The following is a 23,514-nucleotide window of genomic DNA, read 5'->3' on the forward strand; positions in this document are numbered from 1 at the left end:
TTAGGTGATAAAATGCAGTTATCTTTATAAAGGTTCTTTATGGTACACAACACTCTGAAATACACACCAAATATACACCAAAAATGCACACTGTAACATATAGCAGGCACGATTTTATATGTTTAGCAAGTTAGCACAACTGACAAGAATCCCCAATAAGAGACACAGGTGATGAGATTATCCCCCTTTGGTTCAACTCTTCTCTAAAACTCTCCCTTTAGATACTAACTAAACTTTGTTTATGAAAAAGTGTCTTGAGAAGCTGTTTTAACCTTGGTTCCCAGTGGAAGCAAGATTAGTATTGGAGGTTTTAGGACTGTGTTTTGCATTTCTATGTAACATAGTCAGCGAAAAGCTAGCTATGAATCTATGTGGTTATACAATAACAGGCTACAGAGCTAGAAATATATATAAAAATATATATAAAAACAAAATGGCAGAAGTCAGTTTGGCATCAGTTGGACAGAATCAAATGGTGAATTATAAGATTAAAACATATGGATAATCTGTCCCTCCACGTATCTTCTTAGGAGGTTATAGAGTAACAATTTAAATGATACCTGAGCACTTACAAAAAATTAAAAAACTCTAGTGGTAATGCACCAGAGGCATCCAGGACCAAGAGGACACAAAGTGAATTCAAGCACAATTTCCTATTCATATAAAGAGGTTCCATTCCCCAACAAATCTCTCCTTTCCAGTCATAATGTTCTTGAGGCCAAACTGGATAAGGAACCAGATTCCCCCTTCACAATACTCACCTAAGAGAGAGGCTGACTGGTCATAGAATCAAAGCTCAGATCCTGTTAGACCAACAAAATTATTCTGACAAGTTCTGACACTCTGACAAGTGTCTAATGTTCACTTGTGCCCCCTGACAACCTGGACTATTAGATATACATATAACATGGTTTGCTATGTTTGTAGTTGTTAAGCACAAAGATAACTCCTTTCTTTTAACAGAAATTAAGTGGTATGTATCTTTGCCAAATTTGGCCTTTTTTTTAGTGTGGTTTTGGTACCCTGTTCAATACAAAGCACAGATATGACATCTCCTATAAGGTCTGGCTTTCCACAACTGCTGCAGTTCTGCCCTACCTTGGCAGCACAGCCTCCATCAGGAGGCTGGGAATCCCACTGATGCCAGCAGTGGGTTTTAGTATCCCCTACAAAGGAAGGCTTAGCTGAAGTGCCTAAGGAGAGAAACATGAATTTGTTTTGTAACAGAAAGGATTTATTATGGTCCCTCAGGTGAGAAAGAGAGAAAGAAATGGAAAAAGATGAAAGGCAGATGTCTTATAGTTACTACAAGCAGAAAAATTCACTATCCTTGAAGCGAAAAATAGTGATGTGAGATTTAGAGTATCCAAAATGCAAGTGAAACATCAGTGAACAGGTGAAATGCTTATGAACTTTATCTCTCAGAAACTGTCCACATACAAAATATCTGTCTTTAACTTCCCTGAACTGAGCTTTTTACAGCAAAATGAAGACTAGTTCTATGAAGAACAGTAGGCTATGTCCCTATGACACAAATAAAACCTTTTGAATGGAATTTATTCATTAAATACCTTGAAGCCGTTCTCATTTGGGAATTAGAGAAAAGCTGTGCAAAATATCCAGCAGAACATGTCTGTCCAATAGAAGCCACTCAGCAACACCATCCAGGATGGTGTAGCACAGACTGCAGGCTCTCCCTCACTTCTCATTCAGACAAGGAGAATGCAGCCTGCTCACGCTGCAGCGTTTCAGTGGCATGGCAGAGTGGAGCACCTCTCTGCTACCAGCTAAGACTTGGCAGGATACAGACATACATTAAAGCACCTCCTCTCATCAAATGCACAGCTCAGTTGAAATAGCAGTTTTTAATAACATAAGAAAAAGTCTTCGAAAAAAAGACTGTTAATATCTGGATCATCCTTTGTTTCTTCTCTCTTCTCAATGACAAATGAAGGACAGCAGGGCTTTTTCTGCACTAAATAATTTTAATCTCCTTTAAAAAAGCTGGTTTTTAAAGAAAGTTTTGTTATGAAGGTTTTTAGACTATCTTTCTTTAGGACTGAATTTGTTATCATCCATAATATTGTTTTTTTAAATTTTCTGAGCATAAAGTAATACAATCAATCTCAAAACCTATTTTTAATTACAATAAATTAATGGTTAGAGTGTTCTAAAATTAGCTTAAAAATTATTTCTGAGTAAAAAAATGTGCAGTCTGATTTCATTTTCTACATATGCAATACAGTCTTAGAATTTATTTGTGATATATGACCAGTGATTGTTTTTCAGTTAATTCGAATCAGTCCTCATCAGCTTCTACATGAACACTTATACACTTTGAATACTTGTAATATCATTAGAAATGTATTACCTGTTGTGCTCTACTCTGATAAATAGGGTACCAAGAAATTAATCCAATTTACCTTGTTTTAGCTTAACTTGTCTATTTATTTATATATCGATCCCTATATATATATCTATATATTGATATATATATATGTATATATATATGTATATATAAATACATATATCTCCCTCTCACCTTGGTCTTAAAAGTAAGTCTATTTCTGGGTAGAAGGGATGACAGTCAAACACGTAAGTATTCAAGTAATTGCTTGCAATCAGAAAGAGGCAGAAAGCGCCAGGATACAGCTGCTCACGAGTGAAAACAATGCTGAGTAAGCTCTAACTAATCACAGAGACTAGACTTTGCTTTATTCCTTATCCCACATCTATGAGGATAGATCAGGGGCAAATGCAAGAATTAGTCTGTGACAGCAATTTTCACCAATGCATGAATATCCAGAGTCCTATCAAAGTACAAACACACTTCTGTTTGAGTGAATGGATAAAGATTATAATTAGTGCCCTTTATTTTACCACTGTAAGCATAAAGCATGCTTTTACATCTAGAGATACAGAGTTGTTCAGTACAGCTGTATCACACTAATGTTTTCTGGATGAGGAAATGACCTCATACACTTCTGTTATGTCACATTTAGGCCTCTACTATTATACTGTGGAGGAAAAACAATTTCCTTTCTTATGGAAATGATGAAATTTGAGATTCTGAACCTTATCCACCTTATGTCTATTTAAAATAAATTCTTAACTTCTAGTAGTTGCTGTTAATGAATGTGCTTAATTCTAGAAGCACATAGTTAAATATCATTGACCTCCACAACTCTCAGGTTTTCAGTGTCTGAATGAGATACCTCTCAAACAGTCTAGAAATTTTTGTTCTTTTGTCTCAGTACTAATTCTGAACTTTATTCAGAATCTACAGTAACAATCTTTATAAAACTGCTCTCTTGATATATTGAATTATTGTTTGCATCCTAAGCAGCAAAATCTGACCGATGGAAACTTGATTTATAGTCATCACTTCTGAGAACAAAGTAGTTTAGAAAAAGATGTCTTTTATTCCCCTATTATTTCAAATTTAAAAGAACAAAAATACCTAATTTTGAATGCAAGGAATAGTGGATCAGGAGTAAACAATCTCTGCAGACAGTCATCTGAATATTTTGAGGGATTGTGGTTGTATTCATGGAGCCTGCAGTCCAGTGCCATGTATTACTGCACAGGGCCAGCCTGTGCCCCTCCGTCTGATGAGTTAAGTCACTGTAGGACATACAGCTCAGCTGGCAGGCAGTGGAGCTCACACTTTTCCCTCAAGTAACAAGTAGCTATGGCTGGGTACTAGAAATCGTCCTTAAATACAGTAGAAACAAGATTTTGGGGTCTTCTTTACAAAAATAGTTGTAGATGTGACATAGTCTCGAAGAGAAAACGAAGAAGCTATGCTCTGAACTTCTGTTAAGCATGAAGATAAACTTTAATGGCAGATTGCTAAAAGGCTCCTATAACAGAGGTTTTCAGCATGGAAGTGGCATTGTTATTTTCCCAGTAGAAATGACCTCAGGAAAAGAATGCTGAAAGATTCCTTATGGCATTTAGTCTGCTGTGGGAAATGTATTCAGAATATTTTAGTGGCAGTCTTGCAAGGCAAGTCTTATTGGGTATTCTGGAGAGTCTTTCTGAGGCTAGTGTGGCATTGACTTCTAGGATAATAATCTCTCTCTTAGTCTTTCCTTTAAAAATGCTGGAGGCATTACTCTCAGCTTTACCTGGGGCTTAATTAGTCATACACTATTTATTTTCTTTCCAGCATACAAAGCTAAATCTCCAAATTCACTTCCTTCCTTCCTTCAGGATGTTACATTAAAAAAAAAAGAAAAAAAAGAAAAAAAAGGAAAAAAAGAAAAAAAAGAAAAAAAAAAAATTGGTCCTCTGGCTATTTTGTCATGTTATTGGAATGCAAAATATAATGACTGTTGCCTTTTTCTGTAATGACTTCCTCTTGCATTAAGGATTTCTTTGAACTCCCTGGTGATATCAAACCAGCAACAGAACACTGGTTATGTAGCAATAGGCTTTCTAAGCCTATTCAATTTTTCCCCAATTTATTGTATGGCCTGTTAAGCACACCAAAGACTAGGTCCTTGAAAAAAAACAGATCAAAAGATAGTAGTAACTTTAGGAGAAGGATTTTAGTAGTAATTTAATTTATTACCCTAGTAGTACAAATCTTTTCAGTAGTAGTGCTTAAGTAGTGCTCTTTGCAACGTAATTTTAAATCCCAAGCACAGGATAACAAATTCCTCTTTTACTGCTATATGACTTGGGATATGCCCACCATCAGTTGCCACTCCTATGGTGCATTATATGGTGCATTAATGTTTCATTTATATAAAGAAAAATAATAAATATGGGACTCTCATCCTATTTGAAGGGAAACTTCTACCTATCAATGATATGCAGAAGTATGCTAATTTCTCTATAGGTCACCTTGTGGTAGAAGTCAGCTACAGTCTTCTCAGTTTCTCAAAATTAGTAGTAGTAGTACTACTAATATCCTGAGGAAGAGGCACAATACTGAATGATGTGAGCCATCCTTTCAGGGATGCTAGAGCCTTGGAGTAGCACAGGACTCTTCTCTGTCTTGCAATCTCTGCAGGTCTCAGACCTTCCTTGAGTTTTCGCTATGTGCCTTTCCAGACATTCTGTATTCCAAGCAGCTGGATGCTTTTGTTTCTCCTCATTCCAGACCCAAGCTCTGCCTGGCTGCAGCCATTGGAGGAGCCCAGTTGTTGGCTGTGCTCGCATTGCTCACAACTGGCCTGAAGGTACAGAGCGAAGCAAACTATTCTGTGGGCAGCTTGAGCATTTCTAGTAAACAAGGGGAGCAGAGGAAGGAGGTGCAAGATGTTAACCATGTATGAGTGTTTCATACATAGGACTGCCTGCAAGGTGAGAAGTAAGTAGGTTGAAAACTGAAATGCTGACAAAGACGCTGACAGCAGCTAAATTCATAAGGAGGAGGAGTCTGCATGAATAAGAGAGGATATGGAGGAGGAGGGAGCAGGGTAAGAGGTGACTCAGGTGTAAGCGTGTGACTTAACCTGTGGGTCAAGATAGATGAGGGTTTAGATAATGTTTCCTCCTTTCTGCCTCCCTGTCTGAGTAGAGTCCTAAACTCTTCGCTGTAGCAGCTGCCAAGGAAATGACAGTGCAGAACAGAAACCTGGGTGCTTCAGAGTTTTGTTACACTCTTTTTAAAAGAGTGGAAGTAAAATGGTAGAGAAGCATGCTTTTTTTAGCAGTGTGGCTGGTTCTGAAGCTTGCACCCTGTCTCAATATCTGCTTTATCAGACAGATATTTCAGGATCAGCAGCTCTTTCTTATTTTACTGGTAGATCAACTTTCTCCACAGTTCTTGTTAAACTTGCTCTTTTACTTTTCTTTCTTATTTGCTCCAGTTTGCTTCTATTTCTCTATAAGGGAATAACCTAGAAATAAATGCTCTGTTTTACATATAGCTGTAGTAAATCTGCTTAGTTGGAATTTGTGATTTCCTCTTCCTCTGTATAGAAATAGAAATTGTGCTGCTTCTTTTGTAATAACCCATGGCCTTGCACATGCACACACTTGCAGTTTACTATTGCTGACACAATAAATTGTTAGCTGATTAACTGCTCAGGTTCTCCTGACTTTTCAACATCTTTTCCCTACACCTTATCAAGAAAAGTATTCTTATGAGTAGCATAGAAAACAATTTCATGGTTGTAGTCTTTTTAATTTATGGAATTTCTTACTCTTCTTCCACTATTTCTTGGGCTCCAGCCTGTTAAGTCTTCCAGAACTATCCAGAAATAGCATTACTATTTTGAAATGCATATTTTCTGCCTTCCCAGTTTTTACAGATATAGAATTTGACTAAAGACATCGAAAATTTGAGACAAACATCAGAACATTTTGTTCATTAAACTGTCTCTAGAATTTCAAGTAGTCTTTATGTGAGAATGAAAGTTATATTGTTTTTTAAAATGAAATAAAATACTTTTATGTCCCATCCTCTTTTTGTACTCCTTGTTTCTATGTGGTGAAGACTTCTTAGCTCAGTAATTTTGCTCATTTAACCTTCCTTAGATGTTTATATGTTCTCAGAATTTAATCTTCTTTTTAAGTAGCCAAGGGTAAGTATCCTGAACATCTTAATGGCTATTTCATGAGCATTTTCTATTGCTTATAAGTTTAAACAAAACCTTAAAGAAATCTTATTCTATGGTAACACCAAAAATTTGAATAGTTTTTTTTTCCCCATCAGGAATCTGTTTCTCTACAGTGTTATCCTACACATCACTTAAGATGTGGAGTCTTTATAAATCCAGATCTGGAGTTCCTGATAGGAACGAAACAACACAAAGTTTTTATAACAAAGCTATGAGATATGATATTGTATAGAATCAGCATATGAGCTGCTGTGTTAGTAGACAAGGTAAGAGTTACACAGTTTTATAATAGGAGCTTGTGATGGTGTCATAAGAAAAGGAAATATTGACTCACTAGGTCATCAAGATGATGCTTCTAAGCATCTCTCTAAGAAAGGGTTTAAGTGTGCACATGGGAAAAAAGGGCTATAAGAAATGTGGAAAAACTCTGTTAAGCTCTATATGACCACTTTAAATAGCAAGACAACTTCTTTTTGAGATTTGTGAAATCCATGACAAAAAGTGATGGCATGGATAGGGTGGAAAAATGTGAATAGATGTATGGCCTTAAAGTTATCAGTTAAACCAGATGACATGGCCAGGGCATGGAAAAACATCTTTCATCACATATGCCCTATGAAACAGCAAATTTAAAGTGAAGTAAAATTTAAGTTAGCCTGTTACTCAGCTAGATGGCGTCAGGGATAGGAAGTGTATGGGGCAGAAGGGAAGCTGAGCAAAGATGAAAGTGACTGAGAATCAGTTGTAGCTTGAAGAACTACAATCTCCAGTTGGCTGAACCCTATGGCTAATACAAGTCCTCTCAGGCAAGTGTCCAGTGCAAAGGGATGGCCAAAGCCTTTCAGGAACACATGGGAACAGTTTTCAAGATCTTAACTCATGGCTGCAGAGCCAGCTTGCACAAGTGAAGATCTGGAGATCTAAGCTTACAGGAGTAGGTGTTGAGAAGCATTAGTATACCTTTTAAATAAGCATCATGGTCAGTGGGACCATCTGTCTCCTTCTGTGCTTCCCTTACATCTTTGAAGATGTGAATAGAAAAAATAATATCTTTTCATTTTGGATGCTGGCATATTTCTGATTTTGATATGTTCATTTTATTGTTATGCACAAAGGTAAAGATGACATTCCTCAGATCTTCCTACAATCCCTGTGTGACTGTTTAGTAATGAGAATGAACACTACAATTTCAGCACTTACATGGTGGGACCCAAATTTCAGTGCTGCTGTTTCCTAACCTGTATCTTATGGTACACTTTAAAGAAAATTCAACTGTGTAGATATAAATAATAGTGTGGTACAAGATAAATAAAAGAAAAAGGAAAAATGTATTTTGTTCTGCAGAGTCCTGCACCACCCACCTAGCCTCCTGCCTTCCTGAATAAAGAGATAGAAAAAATATTTTTTTTTTATTTCATGTTCATTATAATATCAAAATGAAACAGTATCATAGCCATTTCTCCCAAAATAATGCACAAAAATTTTAATAACTCACTGAATAAACAAAACCAAAAAAAGCTGGCTCACAGAACTGTTCCACAACTGAGTTGTTTACTGTGATATAAAACAGAAGTCATAGAGGTGCAATCAATTCTGTACTGAATACTCTGGAAAAGCTGGTTAGTATAATTTTCTGCAGTGCTTAGTTTGGTTTTCAAGTACTGACCAGTCCTGGGACTACTGACTGTTTTATGAGACAAGATCAGTGCTACTGGTGGCTTGGTTGCCATGGTAAGAAGAGTGACCCTGTAAGAGATTATAATGAAACATTGGAAAACAGCAAAAAAATGTTTAAGCATTGTGAGAAAATTTCTAGAAGCACTAAATGGGCACTTACAAGTGAAGAGACCTATTTAGAGCTGAATTATGCTGTGGGATTTGAATGGTGCTCATTTTCAGGCTACTGCACTGGAAAAACAGACATTTCACGTACCTGAACTAGTATTTGCCTTCATGATACCTGAATTTACAGTATGTTGAGTGTCATAACATCTAAAGGCAAGTTGTCATCAGAGAGGTTAAAAACTGTCATAAATAACCAGTATGCTGTAGGAAAAATCCAGAAATTCAGTGTTGTCTATGAAAAAAATTAACTGGGAACCATGTTATTATTCTTGTCTCTAGGTGACTGTCAGTTTCCAATTAGAGAGGAAAATGTTTTTATGCAAAAATATTTTCTTATCTCCCTAACTAGAAAAAATGAACTTTACATCATCTACTACTACTGTTTCAAGTAGTGTGAAATGCTAACTTACTGAGAACTTCTAATAAAGAAAGATAATCTCCCCTGAGACTTTTGGAACATAGATTAAAAAGAGCAACAGAAGGATACAATCTCAAAACTTAAAATAGCTGAAATAAAATGAGCACCACTGCTTAACTCTGGGGTAAAAGAGATTGAAAATTTAGGATATCACCAGAGAGCTAACACTCGTAAGAGCCAGGAGCAAGTGTTGAGGGTGTTAAGAAGGTTGGCAGGATTATGCCTGCATTAGCCATCACATCACATCCCAGCAAAGAGAGTGGCGTAGGGCTGGGCAGAGTGAACAGGGATGGCCAAGGGATTTGTGGCCATCACAGCTGCACCAAGTAGGAGGATGCTCCAGGCACAGACAGGAAGCCAAGTCATCAAGTCAAAGATGGCCAGGGTCTGCCTAAGCTGTCATGCAGCTTCCAAGCTAGGAAGGTAGAGGTGGTCTGCAAGTCATTGCACAGCTCACTCTTCTTTCTCCCTGGGAAAACACTTTTTTCCCAGCAGTTCCATTCAAGGTTGCACCATGGCAGAGATGACCTTGAAGGCAGGCATCTAAACACTTGTGGCAAAGGGGAACAGTGTTTGTAACTTTAGCAGTGGCAGGTCATGAAGTTGTGGTTAATTTCTCCTCAGTATAAATAACAATCTTGTGTTAACTGATGTTAAAGCAGAAGGCTCAAGAAAAAAAAAGAAAAAACCAAAACGAAACAGATACAGTTACAAAACCAAAATCCAGTGGAGAGATATTTATTTAAAATGTTAGAGTTGTTTATCTCCTAATAACTTTGCATGTGCTACACATGGAAGAGAATTTACTCGTGAGTGCAAGGTTCATTACCTTATAAACATCTCTCCCATTTTTGACTGCTGTTTCCACAATCATAGAACAGGATGGGCACAGTACAAACTCAAGTTTTCATGGATGAAAATCTGAACTGGCCATGGCATGGCACCACATTTCTGTAGAACTACTCAAATGATGTGGTAAAGAAAACAGAACAGGCAAAACCTTGTCTTTCATTTATTAGCCAGGATAAAAGTAGCCCAAAGCCTGCTTATTCAAAATTGACATTTTACGAGAGTATGATCTACCCACAATGGTTTATACCACAGCAGGACTGTGCACTTCATGGCTGCAGCTTTTTATGGTCCAGAAATGGGAATTCAAGAGCTAAAGGCACTGTGCTCCTAGCATTGCAGTGTAAATCCTTTTGTTATCCATGGATTTAATGCCACCAGGATCTCATTTAGGTCGTCTCACTCAAATCTAATTGTTCACACATTAATTCTATCCCACGTTGAAACAGAAGATGTATTGACTCTTGTGCAAATGGGAAATGCATTTAGAAAACAGGTGGAATTTTATTTTCATGGAGTTATAAAATTAACTGCTACTAGTTCATGGGTGTGAATTTTTTTTAAAGAGTGCATTGTTTTCATTCTTTTGTTTGTTGTTTTGTTTTGTTTTGTTTTGTTTTAAAATGCTCTCTGAATTATGTAAAACTGCAAAACTCTTTGGAACCCTTAATCTAAAAAGATGATGCAGGATGATTTCCTGCTGTGATCCATGAACCTAACATAACATGTTTGGTCTTTACAATGATGACTGAATCTCAGTGTGAAAAATACCTTGCATTTGAGCTACTCTTACACATTTTACATAAGCTGCAAGCAATGTAGTGTGCAGGACTAAAGACCACCCTTCAGAGTGGAATGGAAATCTGAGCTCATAATCTAAGCAGTCTTCAAGCACAGCAGAAGCCCCAGCCCAGAAAAGACTTGTTAATTTTCATATGCCTGAAAGCAGTGAGCAGGAAATGTCCTGCTAAATTAATCTATGCTGGCATTTATACCCCTGTGGTGGTTCTTGCCTCCCACCCCTTTCCAGGCTGCAGTGTGATCTGAGAACTTCTTGTTAGGCCCTGAAAACAGCACCTGGGCTCATCTCTTTCCAAGCTTATCTAGAATAAGCTTATCAGGAATAATTCCTGTTCCCAGGAATTGCTAACAAAATCCTGTTTTCCTTATGCCAAGCCTTAGAAAATATTCCTCTGGCCTGAATGGCATAACCTTCCTGTTCTCACACTTTCAAAGAAGGTGCCAACCCAAACTGTGGCTGCGATGAAACATTGTTCTGACTGAAACCCACACTCTCTTGTGACCCTATGAACAGCAGTCCAAGGTGGAATCCTTTGAGGTTCTGCTGGATCGCAGTGGGCCTGTGACCAACAGTGTCCCTCAGAGTGGGACTCAGAGCCGGCACACCCTCAGCTTTTCTGTACCTGAAGAATCACCGAAACATGACATGTTCTAGGTTGACACCTCAGTCCTTGAGGCCTGATCCTTCTCTTGTTGGGAGATGCAAAAGCATCCAAAGTGAGAATTTCACTCACCTCTGAGGGGTATTTTTCACAGGTTACCTTGCCTGCACTATTTCTGTCTGCACATATGCCCCTGCGCATATATTACAGCAAATCTGAGAGAAATACTGCTTTCTTAGATGCTTAAGTACCTTGGATATCAAAATAAGTAATGTTAGTTATAGTTATAAACTTACTTAAATGCTGCTAAGTGTTGTTCTTTTTCTGAATTGTTAAACATAAGCCAAGCTAGGTGTTGCTGGGTGTCCTTCTGTGTAGTTGCGAAGTTTGACGTTGAAGTAAGGGTTATAACTTAAGTTAAATGCTATTAAGTGTAATTGCTCTGTTAGATTGTTAAAATATAAATTAAGGGAAAAGCTAAGTTGGTTATCTGTTAAGTGGTTTTCTATGTTAAATTGCTAGGTTTAAGGTATAAAGTAAGTTAAACTACTGCTAAGTTTCAGTGTTAAGCTTTTGGGCTGTGTTCCTTTTTATCCTTGCCTGCACTGTCTTTTGACTCATACACCCAAACCCACACTTCTAAAAACACACACATGCCCCCCTAGATTGTTCTCAGTTCATTTCTGTTTGATTGCCTGGATATCTGGGTTTTTTGTTACTCACTTTCCCTTGTGCCTTAGCTGTCCTGTAAGTAGTAGAGTGAATCTTGCCAACGAACTTTGCGTGCTTAGTCACTTAAATGTAAAATCTGATTTTTGCTCATGCCTGTGCCAATGATTTTTAAGTGATCTCAAACACTCTAATTTATAACAACTTCTAAGCCTAACTGGATCTATGCAGTCTGGTATGGGAAAAGACAAATATCAAGTCACATCTGTTTTAACATCTTAACATCTAGGAGGTCTATAAGCATTTCTAAACAATTTTTCAGCACAGACTAGAAGCTGAACTGGGAAAAGATCAGCACTAATCTCTGGAAAGGGTGAATCTGTACTGGACAGTGCAGACCAGGAATATAATGTTTATATAGAGGTGTATGATAAGGACCTAAGCCTTGGGCTGTTTCCTTTTAAATTGATGAAATTTAGCATGGAGCTTGCTTTTATCTATCTCCCAGGGGATTTTGTTCTGAAAAGGCAATAGTAGTTTCTGATAGAAATAACAATAGTAAATTAGAATTACAAAGGAGCAGAATAGTGAATATGCCAAAAAGCGAGCAGCAACTACATATATATATATAGGGATGGAAGAAAGTGCATCTAAATTGTTTTTTGGTTTTGTTTTTCTTTTTCCTTTGTTGTTTTTTCTGATTTGTTTTTGGCCTTTTTTTAAACATTTATTTTTTCTGCTGGGGAAGAAGATTGATTGTGGCAGATTTTAAAGTTAAAGGGTATGTCTTCAAGGAAAAAGATATATGTCTACCTTATTTGCATGTAGAAATTCTTTCCCTACAAGCTTACAGGTATTTGACTTCTTTTGGCATGTATTTCCACATGTGTTCTATGTCTGATCAGAAATATAGACTCTCAGTGGTTCTGACAGTTATTTTATGCATACTCCATGAAATCTGTAGCAAGTTATGGAATAATGCCCCAGTATTGCCCCAGCAGTTTTCTCTCTGCAGCCACATTCTAGATGTGGCAGTTGAAGGAAAAAACAAAACCAAGACCAAAAAAAATACACAAAAAAATAGCAACATCAAATCTACAATTTAAAAAAATCCCTGGCTTATATTTGTCTCTTTTTTTTAAAAAAGCATAAGCTGAGGGAGGGAAAAGTTGCTCTTAAATGCTTGTTTCCCTCAGTTTTTTAATGTTATATTCAACTTCACTTTATTTGCATGGTCAATATACTTTCTCAGTAGTTTTAATTCTAGATTTTACTTATCTTGCCTTTTTATGAAAGTTTTGGGACTAACTAAAGTGAGGAAAGGCAATGCTTTAATGTAGTAGATGGATAGTACTTGATTTAGTTCTGCAGCCACTCAATTAACCTCAGATTGCAACAAAGATTCTCAGAATGAGTTTGAGAAGACTATGTAACAAATGTGCTCAGCAATATAAAAAAATCATGTTAATTTTATGGTTGTTGTCTTGGCCTTTTGGGGGATTTTTTTGATGGATATGACCTCGTATTTCTGAATTTCTATGAGGTTGAAATGTGCAGTCATGAAAAATCCTCATGACTACTTGGAAACACATTCAAGAAGCTAATTTTTTATCTACAAAGGTTTGGGCAATGCCTAAGTCTCTTGCTCTGTAATCACTATGATGCTTTAAAAACACCTGCAGAGTAACTCTTGCTTATGAAAGAAAAACTAATAACTAGTATCCAGTCATGGTTAATATAGCATGTGGAAGAGTTGATGGCAGTGGTGAGGAAAGGCAGTTTTGGTTCATTTTTGTAGCAGTGTGGTGGGTACCTTTTAGAGCAATCCACTGAGAAGGCAGGTCAGAGTATGGTATAAGTGCAGATGAGATGATTTTGTTAAAGGAAAATGGATATGATGGTGGGAAACAATACAGAAACGATCAAACTAAGGACAGATTTAATAACATTGGATAAGATGTATATATATATACATATTATCAGATTTTGGAAAAAGAATCTTGCCCAAAACACGTGACAAATTTGAAATATATGATGGAACTTGATTATAGCATGTCTACTATTAAGCAATTACAATCCTAACAACTGTTTTCTTCTGGAATGCAAGCATGAGTGATGTGTGGACAAATCACCGCTTATACACAAAGAGCTGCGTTGTTTGAAAATGTAGCATTGCATGGTAAAAGTTTCTATTCCTGATGGAAATTAGAGTAAAATAGAAGGTTTAATTTGAAAGATGAGATAGCTCAGAGTAGCTGCATTTATATGCCAGTAAATTGCTTAAATTTGTGTTTTGTAAAATACAGTGCTTTTTAATAAGCAAAAAACTCAATGTTTGTTGTGCAAAAATATTTTGCTACATAGTTGACATGCTGAAATGATACATGACAACTTGCTTAAGAAACTTCCACCAATTGTTAATGTAATATTATGTATTTCTAAATAATTTTTTTGAATTTTTTTTTTAATAAATAATTCCCACTATCTTAATAGAGCTGTTGGGTGAAAGAAGAGGAATGATGTTTTTTTATTCCTGCTATTCAGCAAAAAAACTATTTCTTCATATCACAACAAAGGGCAAAGAACTCATGTCCCAGATAATATTTGATTTTTCTCTTGTGCTATGTGAAAGTGAACAGCAAAGCAGCAAATGTCTGCTCCAATTCAACAGCACTTGAAAAGTGCTCCAGATTAACCTAACCCTCCTTCCTAGACAAACCTCAGAAACTGAAGAAATGAAAGTCTCCAAATGAGCACTTAATTCACTGGAATGATTGCAAGCATTTCTCAGTGAGTGTTTTCAGAGATTTCTGATGTTCTGAAAATAGAACTGGAATTACAATAATTTGATGCCTAGGGGCTGCAGTGCAGCAGAGCTGAGCAAATATGTAAGAAGGAGTACCCCTTCCCTGAAGCAGATATAATTTGTGATTTATACATCCTCCAATATGTCCTGATTTCTGTTTTTTAACACCCCTGGGATCCCACACAGACTGCACAGGATGATTGGCATGCGGTTTTACAGGGTGAGTAAGAAGATATATATGCTCCTCATGGATTTCCCCATCTGCCACCCCCACTCAAACATGAACAAATTCTGAAGGAATTCATCAGGCTTTCCTGCCTTCTGCCCCTGGCACACTGGCTTAGCCTTGCAAAAGAAAACTGGCTGGAGAGCAGCTGCTCAGGATGTTCTGGGATGGGCATCCATGAAAGAAATCAGAAAATCAACTGCAGAAGGAGTAGCGTAGTGCATCCTCCAGATAAGTTTGTGATGCTAATACTCTGGTTCAAAAGTCGTTTCATTTTTAAGACAATCTTTGTCAGGGACCAGCTGCTGGCAAAGGGAGAGGCAAATGTGTATCTGCATAATGGCTCAAGAAATGACCAAGGAGTAACACCCTGAGCTTTAATGAATCTCCTGAGCCAAGGGGTGAGGGGTGCTCCAAGAGTCATCACACAGCTCTTTCTTACAACAAAATTATCAACACAGGAATTTCACCCAAGACTGCACTGTGGCAGAGCCAACCACGGACATAGGCAGCTAAACCCTGAGACCCAGTGTCCCCTCCTCACAGGGCCCTCACATCCTATAACATTAAAAAAATATACTTTCTCTCAGTTAATTTTTAAATTTAAATAGTTCCAGGCTCATGGAATTCTTAATATAACATTTCATGGATTCTCTTTTATAATCATCTTTCAACCAACTGGACTTTAGAGTATGGACCAGGAAAACACTGCAAATAGCAATGTATCAAGCAGGCTATTAAAGCTGATTTCTTTCAAATGTTCAGTTAGAAGTAAGCAGAACAATCACATGTTATGAAATTACATTCTCAAAAGAACATTACAACTGTAACTGCAGAAAGTATTAGAAATGTAAAACTCTTAACCTTGTCTTGGTTGACTGCCTTCATCCCAGTACAACACGCCACCAGTGGAGATCTGTGATTCCCTCTCCCCATTCCTGTTGAGTCTGTTTTCCAGTTCCAAAAATTAATGCGGTAGCCACACAGTCTTCCTCCAAAACCTTCCCTTTCATACCTCATTCTGGCACTACATATTCTAACAAGCCAAACAACAGAAAGGGATGCAACAGAGCATCTGTGGTGATGGAGGTGGAGGCTTTTTGGAGGTATGTAAAAGAGGCAACACTTTCCCTTGGCCCCAGTGCTGTGCTATCATATTAACTCAGTTTGGTACCATGTGAGTTTGAGACACCCACATTGGCAGAAAAGTGCAATATTGTGAGAACTGAGTGTTAAATGCTGTGAATTGTTCGTATGAAACAGCTTGTAAATGGACCTCTTAAGTTATACTCAAAGGAACTTGACAGTTCCCAAGGGTGAACTTGGGAACATCTTTTGGTTTCCTCTCTCCTTGCCTCCCTTTTTGACCTCATGTAGTACCAAAATGACCAAGAAAGTAGAAAAGTCAGGGTTTCAAAGCATACTACACTGAGTGCTTCAGGTTTGTAGGGATGAGCTCAGATTTGACCTGAACTGGTCAAGAAAAATATCCCTCTTTTCCTTTACAAATGCACTACCTATTATTATTCAGTTGTGATTTTTTGGGTTCTGTGGTGAAACAAGTCTGCTTCCTATAGAACTGTCTGAGTGATATCTTCCCATAAATCCACCCAGGAGCAGATGCAGCTCTCCTGTTGGTGAGCCAGCCCTTGTCCTGTCGTGTCTTGTGACAAATGACAGGTGGGACACTTGCCAGCATGGGTACAGTGAGCTGGCCAACCTCTTCCCAGAGGAGTTCTCCAGTTCTAGTTGGGTACCCTCCTTCTAGGTGGAGGAACAAAAAGGCTGGGGAGCTTATGAAAGTTGCAGGGAGAGAGCTAAGCATCCTCAAAGTGTTTCTGTGCTATTCACTCCAATAGTGAGCTGCAGTTTTGAGTCACAAGGTAGAAAAGGATAGAGGAAGGATTAATGCTAGAGTTATGGGGGCTGTACAGACCTACAGCAGTTTGTTCATATTCCTTTTAAGTGCTATCCTCTTGAACACACCAAATTGTGATTAGGCCCAAAACTGCCAATTTGCCCTACCCGAACACAGCTAAACCCACTTTTACAAATATGGCAAAATTTGTGCAGCCCTTTTATGCTCATATGATATTTTTTTTCTGAGCAAAAATTTGTTGTTTAGGCTATAGATGGCTTTATATTCTCTGTGTATTTTTTGAAAATAAGTTATGCAGCTCCACTTGCTCTGTATGTGCCAGTAGTTACAGAAGAGAGAAGCCATGTCAGATGAGCTAGCTAATGTTAAGATGAAACAGCTCTTTGCTGGGTCTGCCTGAGATCTGCGTGCATTGTCTCTGCAGATGTCTTATTAAGGAGTTCTGACCTCCTTTCCTCATTCCTCTAGTTTAGATTATGAACACTCTTTATAAAAAGTTAATTACTTACCAGTACTACAAAGCAAATATTATGGTTTATGAGTAAAAAATTCCCTATTTGTATTAATCACATATCTGAAAACTTCTGAAAAGTAATGTGGATTGTGATTCTGTGTGAATCTTTTGTGGCAGCAACCAGAAAAAAAAAATGCTTAGAATCTGGCAATCATTTTGCAATATTTATAGATGCCTGTTTTCAACTCACTGGGGAAAATCAACATTTGGGGAATTTCTTGACTGTCCTCTGTAGCAGAGGGAATGGAATACAAAGTGGTTTAACTTGCATTGTAAGCAATCCTAGATTTTTAAAAATAGATCAAGTGTTGTCTCCCTAATAGTTACTGGGTTGGCTGCTTCAGTCCCTTCCCAGTGAGACAGATGCTACCAGCGCTTTAAAGTCTGGCAGGTTAGCAAGAAATCAAGAGATAAATGAGCTCTCTGACCCAGAAAGTTTTAACTGACCCTTGTATCAAGAGAATCCGTTCTTGAGCCTCTGCAGAGGAAAATGCTTTCTGCAGAGGAAAATGCTCTCTGCAAGGAGCTGGCAGTTTAAAAACACTGAAGCTGAACTCCTTAGGCACAGCTGCTCATTACAGGCTATTTTGTTTCACAGTCTTGCCTCTAATACAGTTCAAGTTTCATGGTGATTTCAACAAGCCGTTACAAACAGCTGCTGCATTTTAACAGAAGATTTCTGCTTTCTTATGCTGCTGAGCTTTCCCTCAGAGTGACTGACAAAATGGCTAATTAAAAAAAATAAAACAAAAGCCAAAAATTACCACAACATGTTGTTTCATCATTTCATTTTCAGAATATGAATTTGGGACCAGTCCAAGATAATTGAACTTCCTCTTATGATACTGGGATTGACAGTATTCATAGCAACCTAATTTAAGTTTTCCCTTCGCCAAATGGTTATGCTGTTAATGCTACGTTTAAAGAAGTACTTGGATCTTCCACCAGGCTCAGTTTTCTAGTCTGGAAGACTGTTGTAAGTGGTTTTCAGGAAGCTGCTGGAAGACAGCCTTGTGCTCTCAATAATAAGTTTGCTTATGTTCAACTGCTCATGGAATTTCAGTCTACTGGCAGAAATTAACGTCTGCTGTAGGACTGTGGATTTGTGAAAATAAAAGTTATTTTTAGGTGCTTCTCATGGCTGTGCTCTGAGTAACAGGGAAGATTCTTGCACCCTGTGATTATGAACATCCCCTCACAATTCATGTCCACCTCTGCCCTCCCAAAACTTCGTTAAAAAAGAGTTAGGCTTCCTTGGTATAGGTGTTTTCAGATTCCATGTTTGTATTCTCATCTTTCACTGTACACAACAAAAAACCTGCCTATAGGTAAGAAAAAAGATAAAACAATACTTGGTCAACAGGATTTCCTGTCATAGGTTGAAGACAGTTCAGAAGATGATCACAGTACCATCATCTGCATTATTTTAATGAGCCTCTTTATATCCCTTATCTTTTCAACAACTCTTTACCTTCCAGCTGTGACCAGAGTTTCAGACAAATAAGTCATACTGACATTTAATGACCTCAATCATAAAACAGGAGATTTCATGGACTCTTCCCAAGCCTATAAAAGTAGGAACTACATTTTATACAGTAGTAAAACAAAATAATTCCAGATTGTTCAGTATTTTGTGAGCAAAAAGAGAGAATTTTATTTAAAAAATGAAATCTTTACAACTCCTCAGTTTTCTGACTGAAAGAAGTAGTCATGCTGTTTTATTCAATTTTCTTGAGTGTGTCCACATTCAAAAAGGAGACCGAAATGGCTGCTATCAATGGTTTAATAGTAACCAGAGAAATCATGATACTCCAGAAAATGTCACCTAACTGTTCTGCCAAATGGTCCTTAATTCTACTTCTGTGGCTTTTCAGGGAAAAGATGCTGAGAGCTGAAGCCAAAACAAAACTTGAAGGTTTTGTCTAAGCTTCATGTCATGACCAAAGGTGAAGGATCAAGATGTATTATTCACTCCTGAGGTCTGTTATTTAGGAGATTTCTTTGTTGTTGATGTGAAGGCTGCAGATTAAACCACTACAAGGCAGTTCACCCATGTGGGAGCTATGTTAATTAGATAACCCAAGCACCAGAATCTGTGTTGCTCAACAGGAGTATCTGCTGAAATCCCACATCTGTGGAGAACCGCTGCAGCTTCCTGTGAAGATGCAGATCATTCCAAAACCACTGCTGTCATCCAAGATAACAAAATCCAGTTACATGTTTCATTTGTCCCTCCCACACACCCAGGTGCTGTTGGGCACATGTCTATAAGTGTACACAGTATTCTTGCAGACTGCTGAACATTGTCTTTCTGACAGCAATAAGTCTAAACCAAAGCCCTTACTCACATCAGCCTCTGATCAGATCTCTAAAGCAGCAAGATAGAATTGCGTAGGGCTAAGACTGTATTTCTGCTTTCTGCTAAGAAAGAATGGACTCAATATGCATCTCCTACTCTAGCTGCCTGCTGTGAAGCTGTGGAAGTCTTAATGCTCCACAAGGATCCTCCACTATTTAGTGGTATTAGGGGAAAAAAAAATTTAAAATTCTAGTTAATGCCAGAAGACAGCTCCCAAAGGAACTCCGTGCCAGTGCAGCCAGAAACAAATTTTTATTCCAGTGTCATCATGGTGAGAAATATCATTGCCCAAAAAAGTTTAGACTAAGTTAGTTATTTGTTTAAGAAGATAAAATAGCATTCACTAAAAAGTTTATATTTTAAAAGACATGATCTTTGCACTGGTGTAAGAAATATGATATTTCTGACCCATGCTTTTTGAGGTGCAATTTCAGAATTGTAGTGCTAAGATGAATCTCCTTTGGTTTTGCTCTCCTCCTTTTCCCTGCCTCCTCCTTCTCATATCTGAAAGCACCCAGTTACTTTCTTCTTCATTTTCTCATATAGGAAGCACAGAGAAAAAGGAAGACCTCCTTAAAGATTTTGGTCCATATCTCTTCTGAAGCAAAGTGTTTAGGAACTAAAAATACACTGCTTTTAATTTTAAATGGGATTCACTTAAGTTTAAAAGAAGTTTTTGGTTGAATTCACACAATTTTGAAAGAAATAAGTCTGGGATACCATATTCTATAATGGTGTCAGCAGAAGCTGAGTGACTCTAAAGATATGTGATACTGGCTGAAGCTGCCTGTGACACCAATATACCAGGGGAGAGGAGGCTACAAGGGAAGTAAGCACACTTGTTCCATGTTTTGTTTGCTATCACTGGATCTTCACATTAATTGTTGGTTGTAGTCAGCCTTGAAACTTGCTCTCCAATTGCCAAAGTAATGCTTCATATGAGAAGTAGAGGGCTGCTCTCCACAAAGGAGACTGCAGTCGATATTTATTTTGCAGTATGATACTTGAATTTTTTTTGCAATAGGATACTTAACATTCTTACTTAGCATGTGTTTAATATTAACTACATATTTTCCTTTTAGCATTAAAGTACTTAAGAAAAAACATTGAATCAGCAACCTAAATGGATTAGATTATCCCATCCTAGCTTTAAATCACATTTGACAGAAACTCTATATCACTGTCAGAGAATACAATAATTATGGCAGAACTAATTATTTTCATGTCTAATTTCACCTTATCACTAAGGTCTGACTTTTTCCTTTTGTTTTCTGTTACTCTTCACTCAGATGTTTAACTCCAAGATTCATTGACGCGACTGGAAGGATAGCTGATCTTTCCTCTTCCTGCAACTAATCCTGATAGCAGACTGAAGAAAGCTTCCATTTCAAGAGATCGTGCAAGACAATGTCTGTCTTCCTTATGAATTGTACTACTAAGCAACCCTGCCTCTTGCAATGCAGGATGTTCTAGGTATGTTTTAGAGGAAAAAGAAACCAACAAACCACCATCCACTTTATCCTTTCCTATTTTCTTTACTACATCTCTGTGAAATGAGATGCATACAGTGCCTCAAATAAAATGTAGCATATTTAAGAGAATGGAGACTCAGTATCTGCAAACACAATAGCAGATGATACAATTACAGTTAAAATTTAATTTTTTGGAGGGTGCAGTCAATTATGTTGAAGCTGATAAAACTGGACAATGGTATTTTTGTTTACATAATAGGCAACAGTTACATTTGTTCCCAAAACAAATATAATAATTAGTTTAAATGGACAGTATGGTCAGAATTCAAGGGGGTGTGCTGTTGTTTAGGGAAGCAAAGTACTTTAGAAATATTATGATGTGTAAAGTATCTGGAAATTTGATTGAAGCTAATGCATTCTCAAAGCTCTAAAACTTAGCTGGTTATTTCTGTACTGGCATATGGATTTAGGAACTATACCTGGAGTCATTTAAGGCCAGCATAAAGAAGTCAATATTTCTCCTCAAACTTACACCAAGAAATGTGTAATGACATAACTGTATACAAAGACTAATACTAAGTCCTCCTAACAGCATTAAAACTTTGAAATTTATTTGCTGTGTATGGGAAAATCAAGGTGTGCTCTATATTCACCAAGAATTTGGTTTATATATTGGCATCTCTCTAAAATTATTTTTCACATACCACAATCCAATCAAAAATTTTTTTTTTCAATCCATGCAAATAAAAGCTGGACAGGTGTTCAGATTTAATGCACTGGGCTCTTTAGTAAAAGCTTTTGCAGAAAGAAAGGCTTAAAGAGGAAATTTGATAACTAATGCACCAAAGTAATATTTATAAGGCTTTTATTTCCAGTGAAGAAAGAATGCTAAATGGTTTTTGGGAGATTAATTTTGATTTTAGTTCCTGCATGTATGAATGTAATGTACATCCTGTGGCTTGGAGTAACACATAATTAGTAACTAAGAACTGTGGACTTACTTAACAAAATAGTAAATTATGGGCATGACTGCCAAGATGTGCAAAAAGTTTTGAGAATTAGTAATAGCACCTGTACATTTTTTTTCAGTTATATGTGTGCAATAAAATATCTGAATAAATAGTTATTAAATACATGTTTATTTAATATAAGTGTCTAGGAGCGAGCTACTGTGGTGTGGGCTTTCTTCTCCTATGAAAACACAATTTTGAGGTATCTGGTAGAATGGAGATAAGGGAGGAAGAAATTAAAATCTTTGCCATTGTTGTTGTCATGCTAAAGACAACTGCAAAATTTATATCACTTTCATTACCTAGCCTTCATGTCTTCTGTGATTCTGTGATCTCTAGGCAGGATGGGCACCATACACACACTGAAAATGGAATGGATAACTAATATCACATTATATGGTGAAGAAATCAAAGAATCATCTGGGCTGAAAGGAAAAAGTATGCTTCTTTATGTGTACATGAATAAATGTATTTACTTCTGTATTTATGTGGCTAGGTAGCTCTGGCCTGAACAGCTGTATTTTCAGGTAGTCAGGGTCTGATGTATTCCAGATACTGTAGACTCCAGCTCCCAAGGAGCTGACAGCACTTTCTAAGTAGTCATGCAGTTAATGCACAAAGCATATATTAGAAAATATAGGCAAACATTTTCTTTTTTTAACTCCTATAACTGCACCCACCGACTGCTTCTGAAAGGTGAGTATGCACATCTTTGCCACAGGTCAGCCAGGAGATTTAATTAGCAAATACCTGTGTATGGAAGGAACCTTGTGGAGATATCCATTTTAGGATTATTTGCAGTCATAGGGGAACCAGATTTTGTTACTCTACCAATAGCTGCAACAGCAAACTAGCTAGCTAGTTTTGGTAGAGATTGCTACTAATCTCCACCAAAGCACTCACACACTGTGTACAGTATATAAAGTTATTTGACCTGTGTTCTTAAATCAGGGAGGCATGCAGGGTGATAAAATTAATCAGTCCCTTCTTTCTTCTTAAAAGTGTTACCTAATTTCAGAAAAAAAATCCTAATATTGAAATAGAAAATTAAAACTAAATATTTTTTTAAAACTTCTAGGATGTTAGCAGCCGGAGAAAGAGAGGATCTATTACTACACTGCTTGTGGAAGAGCCATTTCAGTGGCAACACCCTTGCAAGAGCTGGATCTGCAGACAGTTTCTATTGGGCAACAAATTTTATGGCTTCTCCACTCAAGGAAATGCTTATTTGTCAGTATTTGTGAATTATGTGGAGCATGTTGAGTGATATGTTTGGAGAAAGGTGGATAGGTTGGAGTTTGGGGTTTTGTTGGTTTTTTAATTAGTTTTGTAGAGTATTTAGGATCTTTCCTCTCTCTCTCTCTCTCTCCCCCCCCCCCTCTCTCTCTCTCTCTCTCTCTCTCTCTCTCTCTCTCTTGTTTTTTATTTTTCTATAAGAAGACAGTGGGATCATCCTGACTGTTTTGGAATCTTGCACCAACTTTCTTGC

At 37.4% G+C, this 23,514-nt stretch overlaps 1 protein-coding gene across 2 annotated transcripts in view; it reads right to left on the bottom strand.

Annotated features, from left to right (window-relative positions):
• The window catches only part of KCNN2 (potassium calcium-activated channel subfamily N member 2), a 103,701-nt gene continuing 80,187 nt past the window's right edge, over positions 1 to 23,514 (bottom strand). For both annotated transcript variants that reach the window (XM_030257479.4, XM_072922339.1), the window contains one exon: positions 1 to 23,514. This exon is cut by the window's right edge and continues 11,428 nt beyond it. The gene's annotated coding sequence lies outside the window, so the exon portion shown is untranslated.

This window comes from Taeniopygia guttata, chromosome Z, assembly GCF_048771995.1.
Source record: "Taeniopygia guttata chromosome Z, bTaeGut7.mat, whole genome shotgun sequence".
Lineage (NCBI taxonomy): Eukaryota > Metazoa > Chordata > Aves > Passeriformes > Estrildidae > Taeniopygia > Taeniopygia guttata.